This window comes from Lathyrus oleraceus, chromosome 2 (genome assembly GCF_024323335.1).
Source record: "Lathyrus oleraceus cultivar Zhongwan6 chromosome 2, CAAS_Psat_ZW6_1.0, whole genome shotgun sequence".
In the NCBI taxonomy this organism is placed as follows: Eukaryota; Viridiplantae; Streptophyta; class Magnoliopsida; order Fabales; family Fabaceae; genus Lathyrus; species Lathyrus oleraceus.
Genome location: NC_066580.1, coordinates 474,463,485 through 474,486,384, shown reverse-complemented (window position 1 = coordinate 474,486,384; position 22,900 = coordinate 474,463,485). Strand labels below are relative to the sequence as shown.

General features: G+C 45.5%; 1 pseudogene; it reads right to left on the bottom strand.

Moving 5' to 3' along the window:
- Window positions 1-5,258: 5,258 nt before the first annotated feature.
- The window catches only part of LOC127123816 (uncharacterized), a 52,218-nt pseudogene continuing 34,576 nt past the window's right edge, over window positions 5,259-22,900 (bottom strand).

The window sequence follows — 22,900 nt, the reverse complement described above, 5'->3', positions numbered from 1 at the left end:
GATTTGGAATGTTTTTTTCTTTCCTGACTCCATTTGTTCTTGAATGCTTAATTAACTGAAAATTTTGAAATTCCCTGAAAATAAAAAGTGTGTAAATGATTTTGCTATGCTCATAATGAATGCAACATGATGTTTATGCAATGACCAGGATCCAGGTTTCACATATATCACAGGGTTCAACTTAACAACGGTTCTATGTCTTTTACCCCACACATCAAGGATTGCTCATAAGGTTATCCATTTTCATGATAAGAACTTAGAGTCATGGACCAAGTTCAGTCTTCCATCGCAATAATGGGATAGCCACATTGAAATGGAAGTTCTGAATCGGTCTATTCTAAGTGGGATCCTCGTATTGTTCGAACAGGGTGTACACCCTTCGGTTCAATACTACACGATCGCCAATCATGAAGACGGACTTCAGTTTAAGATGAGGTTCCCAGAGTCATGGACCATGTTCAACGTTTCCTCGCAATGATGGGCTAGCCATATTATGATGGAAACTCTGAACAGATCTACTCTAGGTGGAGTTCTCGTATTGTCCCAATGAGGTGTACACCCCCCGGTTCAATACTACACAACTCCGGGTTCTAAGTTCTTCTCAAAGCTCGGGTACGGAGCTTATCTCACAACATATATCAAATACCATAGATCACCCAAGATAATAGCAAAATAAATTACATAGCATAAATAATACATCAAGATATACATAAGTAAATAAAAAACGGTATTTTAACATTCATAGCAAATTGACTAAGTTAGGCTTGACTCTCTCTTGCTTGGAGCGATAATCCCCAGCAGAGTCGCCATCTGTCGCATCTCGGAAAATACGATTCCTCGCGATGGTCGCGGAAAATTATGTTCGAACAGAGTCGCCACCGAACTTTATTTATTCCAATGAAGGAATGGGAAAATATCGATAAAACCTTTTAGAAAATAGAATAATGGTCGTCGCAACCATATTCGGGTTCGGGAGTCGATTACGCAAGGGGAAGGTATTAGCACCCCTCACGTCCGTTGTACTCAACGGGAACCTTTTAGTCTAATTTGCTATTTGAATGTTAGTTAAATGTTGTTTGCTTTCTTCTAGTAATTAGAGGTTATAATAGAGATGGGTGAAGACCTCAGGAGGGGGAAATGGGAGGTTTTTTTATTAGTGTGCTCGCCAAGATTTCGCAATCTCGTGCCTACGTATCCTTATGGTGCAATAAGGAAATCAGAGCATTTGTAGTTCGGGAAACTACGGTTTTTGTTGGTGTCTTTTAATGAACGACTGTGTAGATCGCGTCCTAAAGGCTAAACGCTGGCTTGTCTACTCTCGGCGGAGGCTTAAGCGTTGGTTTGTTGTGCGCATTAGAAAGGATTAACAGTGTTCTTTTGAAAAGAATTTTTTTTAAGTTGTTGGTCGCACGGGGGCGAAGAATTAAATTTGATTTGTGAAAGTGTTTTGAATTTATTCGATTGTGTTTTAATTTGATGACGAAGATTCGAGCAATGTGGCGTACGCCAATTATTCGAATAATCGAGAGATAATGAAGCGGATGCTCACTATTCTCCTTTTCATTCAAAGATTAATTATTAAAATAAAGCTTTTAGAATTTATAATTAAATTGGGAAAATGATTTTAATTTTATAGAGTTTTTAAGGTGTTAATTAAATGACAAAAATTCGAGCAATATGGCGTACGCCAATTATTCGAATAATCGAGAGATAATAAAGCGGAAGCTTATTAATCTCCTTTTCATTTAAATATTAATTATTAAAAAAACTTTTAGAATATAATTAATTAATTTGGGGAATATCTTAATTTTATGGATTTTTAGGATTTTAATTGAATGACGAAAATCCGAGCAATATGGCGTACGCCAATTATTCGGGTAATCGAGAGATAGTGAAGCGGAAGCTTACTATTATCCTTTTCATTCAAGATTAATTTAAAATAAGGTTTTTAGAATTTATAAATAATTTGGAGAGTGATTTTAATTTCGTAGAATTTTTTAGGGTTTAATTGAATGACGAAAACCCGAGCAATATGGCGTACGCCAATTATTCGAATAGTCGAGAGATAGTGAAGCGGAAGCTTACTATTCTCCTTTTCATTCAAAATTAATTATCAAATAATTTTAAGAAAATATTATTTAAATATGGTGGATTTGAATTTATTTAGAATTAATATACTTTTGAGAAAGACTATTTGGTATTGGACCAACATCAAATTTATTTATTAGAAAATAAAGTAAATTATTTGTTGACATTAACCGTTAATCCATCATATGATTAGTTAATGAGATAAAAATGAATTGGAAATAAAACTAAGCTAATGAACATTTCTACTATCATTATTTAGAACTAATCGTCTTAATAAAAATACTTAGAAGATAATACACATATCAAAGACTATAAATCCAAATATGTGAAAAATGATCAAAAGGAAATCCTCAAAAATAAACACCTAAAAACACAGCAAGCCTCAAACCAACCAGAGTTCATAATGGGCCCTAAGGCCCCAAAACTCATCCTACAAAGAAATGATCCGGAGATCAACAAGAGAAAAAAAAAGGCCCTAAACTTAAACCTCCTAAGTTCATTTTGAAAACAAAAAAAGGCAGGCAGCTGTACAGCTGTCCTGCGCTTGTCCTTGATGGACGACCTTTGGTCTTCCCGTTAGTGGGACGCGTGGGGATTAACACAGACAATAGGCTTGAGGTGGCATTCATGCACCCAGCCGTCATCAATGAATGGCAGACTTTTGAAAAACAAAATATTAATGATTTGATTAAATGTGAGTTTTTAAAAGGAATCATCGTTGGGTGTTGATACTGAAAGGAACGATAGGTCTCCTTCTTCCTCATTCTTAAAACTTACTTCCAACAAAAACACCCTTCAAATATTATAAGACCAAAAAAAATTTCTAACATCTACCTCATTCGAAACTGGGATGACCATTTCCGAACCACAAACCATCCCTACCCATGAGTTTTAATGGAGACACAGACCTTAGATACATCACTAAGCTTCGGGAACGACACAAAAATGTCACAGATCTAAAACACATCCCAAACCGACATCAATAGTCATCTAGTTTAAAACAAACACAAAAACAGATGCAAAAATCTCTCAAAGAGTGGAAAGGAGCAAACCCTAAAGTGAAGGCGAATGGGTTTCGTGGAAACTTTGGAAATCCGGCGCAATTCTGGCGATGGTGATGGCTTCAGGTATCTACTCCTTCTTTCCTTCTTTCCGTCCTCTTGCGCTCGTTACTTCTTCTTCTTCGTTCTTTGTTACTGATCTTGGGTGTATTGGCTTGACAGGGGCTTAGCTCGAGCTTGTTGAGCCTCGATGTGAGAATCTCAACAAGTTCAAAACGGAGCTTTTTTTTAATGAGGGTTTTGGAGTGATTTTTCCAGAGTAACGGTGCAGAAATTCGGATCCCTCTTCAGTGGATTTCACTCCCTTCTTATAGAGAGGTGGTACGAGGTTCATACGTCCTTATCCTTCATGAGCTGGCAAATCTATTCAGAATCATTCCGTTAGAGAGGAATTTTTGGGCTGGATTTGGTGGGGACCAAGGTATGTGAGTCATTTTCCTGTTTTGTCTGTAGTGAAATCCTTCCAAAAACGTGTGGCCTTTTGTTGAACTTTTCACTGCCTCTTTACTGCTGTAAAACACATGCTTGTCAAATTATTTACTCTTCTGTAAAATGGAATTTTTAACTGATGCTTGACCTTTAATCATTTCTTACATACAACGGCTTTCTAATGTCAGTCCCATTTGGTTATGGATGGTGACAGGACCGTTAATTTGAGCTGGTACGCATTCATCTTGAGATAATACGTAGCGGATGTCGGTTTTGTTGCTATCACAGTGTGCTGTCACCAATTCTCGTATTGATGTGAATTGTTCTTCAGGTATGACATTTCCTGTTGATTCCGTGTGGTGTCTTAGCTATTCATCACTTTTGCTTATGGTTTTAGTTGCAGCTTCATGTTATTTTGGCTTGACTGATTATTGCATGTTTTGGATTGATGCACATTGCTTGACAATCTCAGGTTGGTAATTCGGATGGAAGCAAGGCAGTGCATACTGATCAAGGTGAAATGCTGCCTTTATGTTGCAGGTCACAATATGACTCCCTCCTACCAGGTTTGTTATTTTGTACTATCGTATATGACTGCAATTTGAAATGCTCGATTGTTGTGTGTTATTGCCTTTATACTGAAGTGCATTGATACTTGCAATGTCTTTGATGTATGCTGCTGGACTAGGTTGAAAATTGATCATTGAATATGCTAACTGATATGCCTTGGAATTTTCTTGTGAGGATTGCTGAGACTTTTGTTGAACCTTCCTTTGATGCTGGATTTATACTTCGACAATAGGTACCTTGGTTTAATCTTGGTATGTGGCTAATTCTTCTTGCTGCAGGTCGGGTTCTCCAGTTAGGCCTGTTGATTCCATGGTTATGTTGAACATGTTGTCTCGACCAAGGTTTCCTCATCCATTGGCTTGTATTTCAAAGTTCTGAAGCGGGTTTGTGGCAGAACTGCTCAAGGTGCTTGCCATCCTATATGTTCTGTTTATTCATCGTGATGTTGTACTGATGCATTGTGGGGTGTGAACCGTGTGACAAAGGATACGCAGTGGCCCCTCTGCTGCAGAAGACCTGCAGACTTGCAGTTGCTTGGCCAAGGCGGATTGCAGCCCTCTTTGATGTTTGGTGGTCAGAATGCTGTGGTTCGTGATGTCGAAATGCGGTTCCATTGTTTGTAGAAGCACACGCATTGTATTGTAATGAGTATGTACAAGTTTCAAGCCTGTTTCAATTACGGTGTGTTTTGATCGTGCCGGTTTTATATTTGCTTTATTGCTTGGCTTAGCCTGTTTTCTTTCATTCAGAAATCCATACTCTCTGTTAGAGCAACATTTACAAATGAAAGAAATCTCAGTAAATGTTTTGATCATGGCAAAAAAAATAAAAACAGTATTATCATTTCCAAGAGCAGTAACACTTATTTTTCTAAAAATGATGGAGCACCATTATTGAACAGTCACGTAAAACGCAAGGTCATTCCCAATTCAAATATAAGGGATTATTTGAGGATTATCAAAGCCAACCACTAGTTATTCAACCATGTCTTCCCAGAGTAAATAAAATCAGAATAACATATTGCCATGCGGAATGCCACATATGAATATATCTAGAACGTCATAGGCATTTATGCAGGACTGCAAAATCTACATTTGGAGGTGGCTATTTTCAGACATAGTAACCAATGAAAGCGAATCCCCTTCCAATCAATCTTACCAGCACAATACCATGCCTAGGTTTCCACGCAAAACAGTAATGTCTGCATCTTCAACCTTTAAGTCTTATTTGTTCCTTCATAGTTGCTTGTCATAATCAAGTTTCTTCTTTAAGGCCTTACAACGACCAAGAATGCTAGTAAGGCAAGTGTAAAACAATTGCTTTGACAAAAGGTTGTATTTCTCAATTGTAGTAGGCTCCTGAATGTACTCTTTGCTTCGTTCCAATCAATTACTTGTCGTAAACATTTCCATGCCTGGATATAAACTGTGATGCTTGACATGCTTTGATTGCAACGACTTTGACTTTGATGCCATCAAATCTTGTGGAGTGAATGAGTGCAGTAATCGGAAATTATGTGCCGGCACTGCTACTACAACAACCAAGGGTGCGGCTCTTTATGGAAACTCAACTCTATAGACTTTAACCTCGTGCGTGAATTTTTGCTCTCTTTTTACATGAATAATGAATCTTCGGACATGTAGCGCAATAGATAGTATGACTTTGACTTAATCATGAGTGATACCCAAGATTTAGGACCTGAATGGCTAGTGACACTCATGCGACATAGGCCCGACAAAGACTGAGATGTACCATGTCTTAAGAGTTCAAACAGTAGATGAAAAATAACTTATATCAAAACCAAGAGTCATGAGATGAATGAATGCTTGACCAAAACTTTAAAATGCCCGGACAAAATTGGGGTATGACAGCATGCACACACACATGCATACAAATACACACGTAGACACACACACACACACGTAAATGCAAGCGCACACGCACACACATGTACACACATGCACGTACACGTGCACACACACACACACACGCATACGCACATGCACACGGAGACACGAATGCATGCGTACTTGCACATGCACATGCAAACTCACAAGTACACATGCATGAAGGCGTACATGCAGACGCGCACACACATGCACAAACACGCACACGACACGTACATGCATACGCACATATAAACTCTCTCTCTCTCACACACACACATACACACACAGACACACACGCAAGCTCGCGCACGCACATGTAAATACACACGCACACACTCACACACACGTGCACGTACATGCACATGCATACGCACACGCTCACGCACACACGTACGTACACGCACACACACACACACACACACACACACACACACACACACTTTCCCACACACACATGCATGGACACGTACCTTCACAAGCGCACGTAAACTCATACACACACACGCATGCACGTGTACATGCATACACACATGCACACGCAAACTCACGTACGCACACGCATGCACACATGCATGCACAAACACACATGCACACAAATGCACACGTACACACACTCACACGCACACATACACACATGCACGCATACATACACATGCACACGCTCCCGCGCACACACACACATGAATTCGCCGCGCACACGCAAACTAACACATACACACGTATGCACGCGTACATTCACACGAACACACAAAATCACACGTATACATGCATGCACGCGTACATACACATGCACACGGAAAATCACACGTACACGTGCATGCATGCGTACATGTACACGCACACATACATACAAACTCATGCACGCACACACATACACACACATACGTGAACCCGCACACACGCAAACTACAACGTATACGCGCATGCACGATTAGATGCACATGCACACGCATACCCAAAATTACACGTACACACGAATGCATACATACTTGCACATGCACATGCACAGGCAAACTCACAGGTACACATGCATGCACGCGTACATGCACACGCATACACACATGCACATACACGTACACACACAGGTACATGCACACGCACACGCAAACTCACACGCAGGCGCACCCGCAAACTCACACGGAGACGCACCTGCATACACACACACACACAAACACAAACACATGCACGTGCAAGCTCGCACACACACACACACACACACACATATATGCACACGCACACGCACGCACACGCCAACGCTCACACACATGCAAGCTCACACGCACACACACATGCACGTGTACATGGACACGCACACGCAAACTCACACGCATGCACACGCAAACACACACATATGCATACACACGCACACACACACATGCACACATTCACACACACACAGAAACACACACCCACACGCACACACGCATACACATACACACACATGCACACATACACGCATACATGCACATGCACCCGCATCCGTGCACACACACACACACACATGAATCCGCGCACACGTAAACTAACACGTCCACACGCATGCACGCGTACATTCACAAAGCACACACAAAATCACATGTACACACGCATGCACGCGTACATGCACACGCAAAATAACACGTACACGCACATGCATGCATACATGCACACACACACACACAAACACACGCATGCACACATACACACACACGTACGTCAACCCGCACACACGCAAACTACAACGTATACACGTATTCACAATTACATGCACATGCACACCCAAAATCACACATACACACGAATGCACACGTACTTGCACATGCACACACACATGCAAACTCATAGGTACACATGTGTGCACGCATTCATGCACACGCTCACACACATGCACATACACGCACACACATAGGTACATGCACACGCAAATGCATCCGCATACACACAAACACACACACATGCACGCACAAGCTCTCGCATGCACACATACATGTAGACACACACGTCAACAGTCACGCACATGCAAGCACGTGTACAAGGACACGCACACGCAAACTCACACGTAAGCATACGTACATGCACACGCAAACACACGCATGCACACACATATGCATAGACAGACACACACACACACACATGCACACACATATGCATATACAAACACACACACACACACACACATGCACACACACACACACGTACATACACAGAAACACACACACACATACAAATGCACACACGCACATGCACACACACACATATACAGAAACACACACACACACACACACACACACGTAAATGCACACACGCACACGCACATGCACACTCACATGCACCCGTTCACACACACACACACATACGTAAACCTTTGCACAATATACACACATGAACCCGTAGTTGCACACGTACATGAAAAATCACACTACACACGCATGCACACGTGCATGCGCAAGCATATGCAAAATCACATATACACAGGCATGCATACGTACATCCATAAGCATGCACGCACACACACACACATACACATACACATACACATACACATACACATACATACACACGCACACATACATGTACGCGCATACACACACACACATATACACACGTACACACATACACACACGCACACATACATACACACACATGCATACGCATGCACGCACATACACACATGCATACACACGTACACGTACACGCACACACAGATACACACATACACACATACACACACATGCATGCACACGTACATCCCCAGGCCCACGCACACTCACACGTACTCACATAAGCACACGCACACACACACATACACACACGTGAACCCGTGCAAACGTAAACTCACACATACACACGCATTCACGCACACATGCACACGCACGCGCAAAATCACACGTACACACGCATGCACGCATACATGCACACGCACACGTAAATTCACACGTACACATGAATCTCACACGCACATCCGCATGCACGCGTACATGCACACACATACGCAAACTCTCACGCATACACACGTGCAAGCACATGCACATGCATGCACACGTACATGTATATGTAGACATACACATGCATACACATGCACACGTAGACACACACACGCACAGGAAAATGTAAGCACACACGCACACGCATGCACATACATGCACGTACACGCACACATACGCACACACACATACACACGGACACACGAATGTAGGCGTACTTGCACATGCACATGGAAACTCACAAGTACACATGCATGTAGGCGTACATGCACACGCACACACACATGCACATACACACACACGCACGCACACGTACATGCACACACATGTACGCAAGCTCGCATAGGCACACGTAATGATACACGCACACGCACACGTGCACGTACACACACATACACACACACACACACACACGCACGTACACGCACCCTCACATGCACACGTAAACTCGAATGCATGCGTACCTTCATAAGCGCACACAAACTCACACACATGCACACGCACACCCAAAATCACACGTACACACGAATGCACACGTACTTGCACATGCACACGCACACGCAAACTCACAGGTACACATGTGTGCACGCGTTCATGCACACGCTCACACACATGCACATACACGCACACACATAGGTACATGCATACGCAGACGCAAACTCATACGCAGACACACCTGTATACACACACACATGCACGCGCAAGCTCGTAAATGCACACGTACATGCACACACACACGCCAACGCTCCCGCACATGCAAGCTCACACGCACACACGCATGCACGTGTACAAGGACACACACACGCAAACTCACACGTAAGCACACATACATGCACACGCAGACACACGCATGCACGTGTACAAGGACACGCACACGCAAACTCACACGTAAGTACACATACATGCACACACAAACACACACATATGCATACACAGACACGCACACACACACAAGTGCACACACACACACATACACAAACACACACACACGCACATACATAGAAACACACACACACATGCACCCGTAGTTGCACACGTACGTGAAAAATCACACCTACACAAGTATGCACGCGTGCATGCGCAAGCATATGCAAAATCACATATACACATGCATGCACGCGTACATCCACACGCATGCACACAAACACACACACACACACATACACATACACATACATACACACGCACACATACACGTACGCGCACACACACACACACACACACACACACACACACACATACACGCATACACACACGCACACATACACACACACATGCACACGCATGCAGGCACACACGCACACACACATTCATACACACGTACACGTACACGCATACACAAACGCACACATATACACATACACATACATGCATGCACACGTATATGCCCACACCCACGCACACTCACACACACCCGTATAAGCATACTCACATACACACACACATACACACACACACGTGAACCCGCGCACACGTAAACTCACACGTGCATACGCATGCAGGCACACATGCACACACACGCGTAAAATCACACGTACACACGCATGCACGCGTACATGCACACGCACACGTAAACTCACACGTACATAGGAATCTGACACCCACACCCGCATGCACGCACACATGCACACACACACACGCAAACTCTAACACATACACGTATGCACGCGTACAAGCACATGCACACGCATGCACGCGTACATGCATATGTAGACACCCTGCATGCACACACACATGCATATACATGCACACGTAGACACACACACGCACAAGCAAATGCAAGCACACACGCACACGCATGCACATACATGCACGTACACGCACACATACGCGCATGCACATACACACGGACACACGAATGCACGCGTACTTGCACATGCACATGCAAACTCACAAGTACACATGCATGCAGGCGTACATGCACACGCACACACACATGCACATACACACACACACACACACACACACACACACACACACGTACATTCACACACACATGTATGCAAGCTCGCATAGGCACACGTAAAGATACACGCACACACACACATGCACGTACACACACATGCACACACATACACATGCACACGCTCACGCACGTACGCGCATCCTCACATGCACACGCAAACACGAATGCATGTGTACCTTCATAAGCGCACACAAACTCACAGCATGCACGCGTACACCCACACGCACACCCAAAATCACACGTACACATGAATGCACACGTACTTGCACATGCACACACACACACGCAAACTCACAGGTACACATGCATGCACGTGTACATGCACACGCACACACACATGCACATACATGCACACGCACATGCAAACTCACACGCATACGCACATGCATACACACACACACAAACACACACACACACACACACACACACACACAAAACACACACATGCACACATAAGCTCGCACACGCACACGCAAACGCAAACGCACATTTCCATGCACAAGCGCACACATGCACACGCCAACGCTCACACACATGCAAACTCACACACATGCACGTGTACTGGGCCATGCACACATAAACTCACACGCATACATGCATGCACGCGTTCATGCACACGCAGACACACGCATGCACACACATATGCATACACACACACACACGCATGCACACACACGCATGCACACACACACACATGCACGCGCACGCACACACACACACACTTGCACCCGCTCTTACATACACACACACACACGTGAACCTGTGCACACATAAACTCACACGTACAGACACATGCCCGCGTACGTGCAAAGTCACACGTACACACGTATGCACACGTGCATGCACAAGCACACGCAAAATCACACATACACAGGCATGCATGCATACATACACACGCATGCACGCACACACACATACATACACATATACACATGCATACACACACACATGTACACGTACATGCATACACACACGCACACATACACACACACGTGCACACGCATGCACGCACACACGCACACACACATGCATACACATGTACACACACACATGCATACATACGCACACGTACACGTACACCTACACGCATTCAAAAACACATACATTAAACACACACACACATGCATGCACACACACATACACACGTGAACCCACGCACCCGCAATCTCATACGTACACACGCATGCATGCATACATGCACGCGCACTGGTAAAATCACACTTACACACGCATGCACGCATACATGTACACGCACACACAAACTAACACGTACACAAGTATGCATGCGTAGATGCACACATCATGCACACTTCCACGCACACACACACACACACATACACAAACACGCACACGTGAACCCACACACACGCATGCATATGCCAAATCACATGTACACACGCATGAACGCGTATACGCACACACACATGCAAACTCACACGTATGCATGCGTACACACACACACACATATATATGAACCCAGACACACGCAAACAACCACGTATACACGCATGCATGATTACATTCACATGCACACGCACACCCAAAATCACACGTACACACGAATGCACGCGTACTTGCACATGCACACGCAAACTCACAAGTACACATACATGCACGCGTACATACACACACACACATATGCACATACACGTAGATGCAAACATACATGCACACGCACACGCAAACTCACAGGCACACACACACATACACACACATACACACGAAGATGTTAGGGACCAATTAGTACTACTTTTTATATAATTTTATTGGTCCCTTTTACCAATTTTTGATGTAATTACACACTTTTATTCTCATAATTTTGTATAAATGCAAGTAGGTTTAATTGATGTTGTTTTGAGTGGTTATTTCAAGTATTTGTTAGTTTTGTAGAATTTTTGGACAAGAGAGCTTCGGAATGCATAATCATAATTTGGAAGAAGCGTTGAATGCAATTTGGAGGCCTATTTTTGAAGATTAACACTTGGAAGAATAATTGCATAAAGTTTGCAAGGTAAGGAAGCTGAAGTAGCTTCAGTTCGCGCCACGATCTTTTTTCGCGCCGCGAACCTTGCGAATCCAGCAAGCTGTTTTGACCAAGTGTTCTGTTTTCAATGCCAGCGGTGTATGACAATTTTGTATCTGTTTTAGGGGGCTTCTCAGACGCACACACACACACACACATGCACGCGTATATCCACATGCACACGTACCCGCACACACACACACACACATGAACTCGCGCACACGCAGACTCACACGTACACACCGCACACGGAAATCACACGTACACACGCATGCACGTGTACATGCACACGCACACGTAAAATCACACGTACACATGCATGCACGCTTACATGCATACACACACACACACACACACACACACACACACACACTTACGTGAACCCGCGCACACGCAAACTACCAAGTATACATGTATGTACGATTACATGCACATTCACACGCACACCCAAATTTACATGTACATACAAATGCACGCACACACACACATACACATACACATACACATACACATACACATACACATACACATACATACACACGCACACATACATGTACGCGCATACACACACACACATATACACACGTACACACATACACACACGCACACATACATACACACACATGCATACGCATGCACGCACACACGCACATACACACATGCATACACACGTACACGTACACGCACACACAGACACACACATACACACATACACACATGCATGCACACGTACATCCCCAGGCCCACGCACACTCACACGCACTCACATAAGCACACGCACACACACACACATACACACACGTGAACCCGTGCAAACGTAAACTCACACATACACACGCATGCACGCACACATGCACACGCACGCGCAAAATCACACGTACACACGCATGCACGCATACATGCACACGCACACGTAAATTCACACGTACACATGAATCTCACACGCACATCCGCATGCACGCGTACATGCACACACATACGCAAACTCTCACGCATACACACGTGCAAGCACATGCACATGCATGCACACGTACATGTATATGTAGACATATACATGCATACACATGCACACGTAGACACACACACGCACAGGAAAATGTAAGCACACACGCACACGCATGCACATACATGCACGTACACGCACACATACGCACACACACATACACACGGACACACGAATGTAGGCGTACTTGCACATGCACATGGAAACTCACAAGTACACATGCATGTAGGCGTACATGCACACGCACACACACATGCACATACACACACACGCACGCACACGTACATGCACACACATGTACGCAAGCTCGCATAGGCACACGTAATGATACACGCACACGCACACGTGCACGTACACACACATACACACACACACACACGCACGTACACGCACCCTCACATGCACACGTAAACTCGAATGCATGCGTACCTTCATAAGCGCACACAAACTCACACACATGCACACGCACACCCAAAATCACACGTACACACGAATGCACACGTACTTGCACATGCACACGCACACGCAAACTCACAGGTACACATGTGTGCACGCGTTCATGCACACGCTCACACACATGCACATACACGCACACACATAGGTACATGCACACGCAGACGCAAACTCATACGCAGACACACCTGTATACACACACACACATGCACGCGCAAGCTCGTAAATGCACACGTACATGCACACACACACGCCAACGCTCCCGCACATGCAAGCTCACACGCACACACGCATGCACGTGTACAAGGACACACACACGTAAACTCACACGTAAGCACACATACATGCACACGCAGACACACGCATGCACGTGTACAAGGACACGCACACGCAAACTCACACGTAAGTACACATACATGCACACACAAACACACACATATGCATACACAGACACGCACACACACACAAGTGCACACACACACACATACACAAACACACACACACACGCACATACATAGAAACACACACACACATGCACCCGTAGTTGCACACGTACGTGAAAAATCACACCTACACAAGTATGCACGCGTGCATGCGCAAGCATGTGCAAAATCACATATACACATGCATGCACGCGTACATCCACACGCATGCACACAAACACACACACACACACACACATACACATACACATACATACACACGCACACATACACGTACGCGCACACACACACACACACATACACACATACACGCATACACACACGCACACATACACACACACATGCACACGCATGCAGGCACACACGCACACACACATTCATACACACGTACACGTACACGCATACACAGACGCACACATATACACATACACATACATGCATGCACACGTATATGCCCACACCCACGCACACTCACACACACCCGTATAAGCATACTCACATACACACACACATACACACACACACACGTGAACCCGCGCACACGTAAACTCACACGTGCATACGCATGCAGGCACACATGCACACACACGCGTAAAATCACACGTACACACGCATGCACGCGTACATGCACACGCACACGTAAACTCACACGTACATAGGAATCTGACACCCACACCCGCATGCACGCATACATGCACACACACACACACGCAAACTCTAACACATACACGTATGCACGCGTACAAGCACATGCACACGCATGCACGCGTACATGCATATGTAGACACCCTGCATGCACACACACATGCATATACATGCACACGTAGACACACACACGCACAAGCAAATGCAAGCACACACGCACACGCATGCACATACATGCACGTACACGCACACATACGCGCATGCACATACACACGGACACACGAATGCACGCGTACTTGCACATGCACATGCAAACTCACAAGTACACATGCATGCAGGCGTACATGCACACGCACACACACATGCACATACACACACACACACACACACACACGTACATTCACACACACATGTACGCAAGCTCGCATAGGCACACGTAAAGATACACGCACACACACACATGCACGTACACACACATGCACACACATACACATGCACACGCTCACGCACGTACGCGCATCCTCACATGCACACGCAAACACGAATGCATGTGTACCTTCATAAGCGCACACAAACTCACAGCATGCACGCGTACACCCACACGCACACCCAAAATCACACGTACACATGAATGCACACGTACTTGCACATGCACACACACACACGCAAACTCACAGGTACACATGCATGCACGTGTACATGCACACGCACACACACATGCACATACATGCACACGCACATGCAAACTCACACGCATACGCACATGCATACACACACACACAAACACACACACACACACACACATGCACACATAAGCTCGCACACGCACACGCAAACGCAAACGCACATTTCCATGCACAAGCGCACACATGCACACGCCAACGCTCACACACATGCAAACTCACACACATGCACGTGTACTGGGCCATGCACACATAAACTCACACGCATACATGCATGCACGCGTTCATGCACACGCAGACACACGCATGCACACACATATGCATACACACACACACACGCATGCACACACACGCATGCACACACACACACATGCACGCGCACGCACACACACACACACTTGCACCCGCTCTTACATACACACACCACACGTGAACCTGTGCACACATAAACTCACACGTACAGACACATGCCCGCGTACGTGCAAAGTCACACGTACACACGTATGCACACGTGCATGCACAAGCACACGCAAAATCACACATACACAGGCATGCATGCATACATACACACGCATGCACGCACACACATACATACACATATACACATGCATACACACACACATGTACACGTACATGCATACACACACGCACACATACACACACACGTGCACACGCATGCACGCACACACGCACACACACATGCATACACATGTACACACACACATGCATACATACGCACACGTACACGTACACCTACACGCATTCAAAAACACATACATTAAACACACACACACATGCATGCACACACACATACACACGTGAACCCACGCACCGCAATCTCATACGTACACACGCATGCATGCATACATGCACGCGCACTGGTAAAATCACACTTACACACGCATGCACGCATACATGTACACGCACACACAAACTAACACGTACACAAGTATGCATGCGTAGATGCACACATCATGCACACTTCCACGCGCACACACACACACACATACACAAACACGCACACGTGAACCCACACACACGCATGCATATGCCAAATCACATGTACACACGCATGAACGCGTATACGCACACACACATGCAAACTCACACGTATGCATGCGTACACACACACACACATATATGAACCCAGACACACGCAAACAACCACGTATACACGCATGCATGATTACATTCACATGCACACGCACACCCAAAATCACACGTACACACGAATGCACGCGTACTTGCACATGCACACGCAAACTCACAAGTACACATACATGCACGCGTACATACACACACACACACATATGCACATACACGTAGATGCAAACATACATGCACACGCACACGCAAACTCACAGGCACACACACACATACACACACATACACACGAAGATGTTAGGGACCAATTAGTACTACTTTTTATATAATTTTATTGGTCCCTTTTACCAATTTTTGATGTAATTACACACTTTTATTCTCATAATTTTGTATAAATGCAAGTAGGTTTAATTGATGTTGTTTTGAGTGGTTATTTCAAGTATTTGTTAGTTTTGTAGAATTTTTGGACAAGAGAGCTTCGGAATGCATAATCATAATTTGGAAGAAGCGTTGAATGCAATTTGGAGGCCTATTTTTGAAGATTAACACTTGGAAGAATAATTGCATAAAGTTTGCAAGGTAAGGAAGCTGAAGTAGCTTCAGTTCGCGCCACGATCTTCCTTCGCGCCGCGAACCTTGCGAATCCAGCAAGCTGTTTTGACCAAGTGTTCTGTTTTCAATGCCAGCGGTGTATGACAATTTTGTATCTGTTTTAGGGGACTTCTCAGACGCACACACACACACACACATGCACGCGTATATCCACATGCACACGTACCCGCACACACACACACACACACATGAACTCGCGCACACGCAGACTCACACGTACACACCGCACACGGAAATCACACGTACACACGCATGCACGTGTACATGCACACGCACACGTAAAATCACACGTACACATGCATGCACGCTTACATGCATACACACACACACACACACACACACACACACTTACGTGAACCCGCGCACACGCAAACTACCAAGTATACATGTATGTACGATTACATGCACATTCACACGCACACCCAAATTTACATGTACATACAAATGCACGCACACACACACATACACATACACATACACATACACATACACATACACATACACATACACATACATACACACGCACACATACATGTACGCGCATACACACACACACATATACACACGTACACACATACACACACGCACACATACATACACACACATGCATACGCATGCACGCACACACGCACATACACACATGCATACACACGTACACGTACACGCACACACAGACACACACATACACACATACACACATGCATGCACACGTACATCCCCAGGCCCACGCACACTCACACGCACTCACATAAGCACACGCACACACACACACATACACACACGTGAACCCGTGCAAACGTAAACTCACACATACACACGCATGCACGCACACATGCACACGCACGCGCAAAATCACACGTACACACGCATGCACGCATACATGCACACGCACACGTAAATTCACACGTACACATGAATCTCACACGCACATCCGCATGCACGCGTACATGCACACACATACGCAAACTCTCACGCATACACACGTGCAAGCACATGCACATGCATGCACACGTACATGTATATGTAGACATACACATGCATACACATGCACACGTAGACACACACACGCACAAGAAAATGTAAGCACACACGCACACGCATGCACATACATGCACGTACACGCACACATACGCACACACACATACACACGGACACACGAATGTAGGCGTACTTGCACATGCACATGGAAACTCACAAGTACACATGCATGTAGGCGTACATGCACACGCACACACACATGCACATACACACACACGCACGCACACGTACATGCACACACATGTACGCAAGCTCGCATAGGCACACGTAATGATACACGCACACGCACACGTGCACGTACACACACATACACACACACACACACACGCACGTACACGCACCCTCACATGCACACGTAAACTCGAATGCATGCGTACCTTCATAAGCGCACACAAACTCACACACATGCACACGCACACCCAAATCACACGTACACACGAATGCACACGTACTTGCACATGCACACGCACACGCAAACTCACAGGTACACATGTGTGCACGCGTTCATGCACACGCTCACACACATGCACATACACGCACACACATAGGTACATGCACACGCAGACGCAAACTCATACGCAGACACACCTGTATACACACACACACATGCACGCGCAAGCTCGTAAATGCACACGTACATGCACACACACACGCCAACGCTCCCGCACATGCAAGCTCACACGCACACACGCATGCACGTGTACAAGGACACACACACGTAAACTCACACGTAAGCACACATACATGCACACGCAGACACACGCATGCACGTGTACAAGGACACGCACACGCAAACTCACACGTAAGTACACATACATGCACACACAAACACACACATATGCATACACAGACACGCACACACACACAAGTGCACACACACACACATACACAACACACACACACACGCACATACATAGAAACACACACACACATGCACCCGTAGTTGCACACGTACGTGAAAAATCACACCTACACAAGTATGCACGCGTGCATGCGCAAGCATGTGCAAAATCACATATACACATGCATGCACGCGTACATCCACACGCATGCACACAAACACACACACACACACACATACACATACACATACATACACACGCACACATACACGTACGCGCACACACACACACACATACACACATACACGCATACACACACGCACACATACACACACACATGCACACGCATGCAGGCACACACGCACACACACATTCATACACACGTACACGTACACGCATACACAGACGCACACATATACACATACACATACATGCATGCACACGTATATGCCCACACCCACGCACATTCACACACACCCGTATAAGCATACTCACATACACACACACATACACACACACACGTGAACCCGCGCACACGTAAACTCACACGTGCATACGCATGCAGGCACACATGCACACACACGCGTAAAATCACACGTACACACGCATGCACGCGTACATGCACACGCACACGTAAACTCACACGTACATAGGAATCTGACACCCACACCCGCATGCACGCATACATGCACACACACACACACGCAAACTCTAACACATACACGTATGCACGCGTACAAGCACATGCACACGCATGCACGCGTACATGCATATGTAGACACCCTGCATGCACACACACATGCATATACATGCACACGTAGACACACACACGCACAAGCAAATGCAAGCACACACGCACACGCATGCACATACATGCACGTACACGCACACATACGCGCATGCACATACACACGGACACACGAATGCACGCGTACTTGCACATGCACATGCAAACTCACAAGTACACATGCATGCAGGCGTACATGCACACGCACACACACATGCACATACACACACACACACACACACGTACATTCACACACACATGTACGCAAGCTCGCATAGGCACACGTAAAGATACACGCACACACACACATGCACGTACACACACATGCACACACATACACATGCACACGCTCACGCACGTACGCGCATCCTCACATGCACACGCAAACACGAATGCATGTGTACCTTCATAAGCGCACACAAACTCACAGCATGCACGCGTACACCCACACGCACACCCAAAATCACACGTACACATGAATGCACACGTACTTGCACATGCACACACACACGCAAACTCACAGGTACACATGCATGCACGTGTACATGCACACGCACACACACATGCACATACATGCACACGCACATGCAAACTCACACGCATACGCACATGCATACACACACACAAAAAACACACACACACACACACACACACACACACACACACACATGCACACATAAGCTCGCACACGCACACGCAAACGCAAACGCACATTTCCATGCACAAGCGCACACATGCACACGCCAACGCTCACACACATGCAAACTCACACACATGCACGTGTACTGGGCCATGCACACATAAACTCACACGCATACATGCATGCACGCGTTCATGCACACGCAGACACACGCATGCACACACATATGCATACACACACACACACGCATGCACACACACGCATGCACACACACACACATGCACGCGCACGCACACACACACACACTTGCACCCGCTCTTACATACACACACACACGTGAACCTGTGCACACATAAACTCACACGTACAGACACATGCCCGCGTACGTGCAAAGTCACACGTACACACGTATGCACACGTGCATGCACAAGCACACGCAAAATCACACATACACAGGCATGCATGCATACATACACACGCATGCACGCACACACACATACATACACATATACACATGCATACACACACACATGTACACGTACATGCATACACACACGCACACATACACACACACGTGCACACGCATGCACGCACACACGCACACACACATGCATACACATGTACACACACACATGCATACATACGCACACGTACACGTACACCTACACGCATTCAAAAACACATACATTAAACACACACACACATGCATGCACACACACATACACACGTGAACCCACGCACCCGCAATCTCATACGTACACACGCATGCATGCATACATGCACGCGCACTGGTAAAATCACACTTACACACGCATGCACGCATACATGTACACGCACACACAAACTAACACGTACACAAGTATGCATGCGTAGATGCACACATCATGCACACTTCCACGCACACACACACACACACACATACACAAACACGCACACGTGAACCCACACACACGCATGCATATGCCAAATCACATGTACACACGCATGAACGCGTATACGCACACACACATGCAAACTCACACGTATGCATGCGTACACACACACACACACATATATATGAACCCAGACACACGCAAACAACCACGTATACACGCATGCATGATTACATTCACATGCACACGCACACCCAAAATCACACGTACACACGAATGCACGCGTACTTGCACATGCACACGCAAACTCACAAGTACAATACATGCACGCGTACATACACACACACACACACATATGCACATACACGTAGATGCAAACATACATGCACACGCACACGCAAACTCACAGGCACACACACATACACACACATACACACGAAGATGTTAGGGACCAATTAGTACTACTTTTTATATAATTTTATTGGTCCCTTTTACCAATTTTTGATGTAATTACACACTTTTATTCTCATAATTTTGTATAAATGCAAGTAGGTTTAATTGATGTTGTTTTGAGTGGTTATTTCAAGTATTTGTTAGTTTTGTAGAATTTTTGGACAAGAGAGCTTCGGAATGCATAATCATAATTTGGAAGAAGCGTTGAATGCAATTTGGAGGCCTATTTTTGAAGATTAACACTTGGAAGAATAATTGCATAAAGCTTGCAAGGTAAGGAAGCTGAAGTAGCTTCAGTTCGCGCCACGATCTTCCTTCGCGCCGCGAACCTTGCGA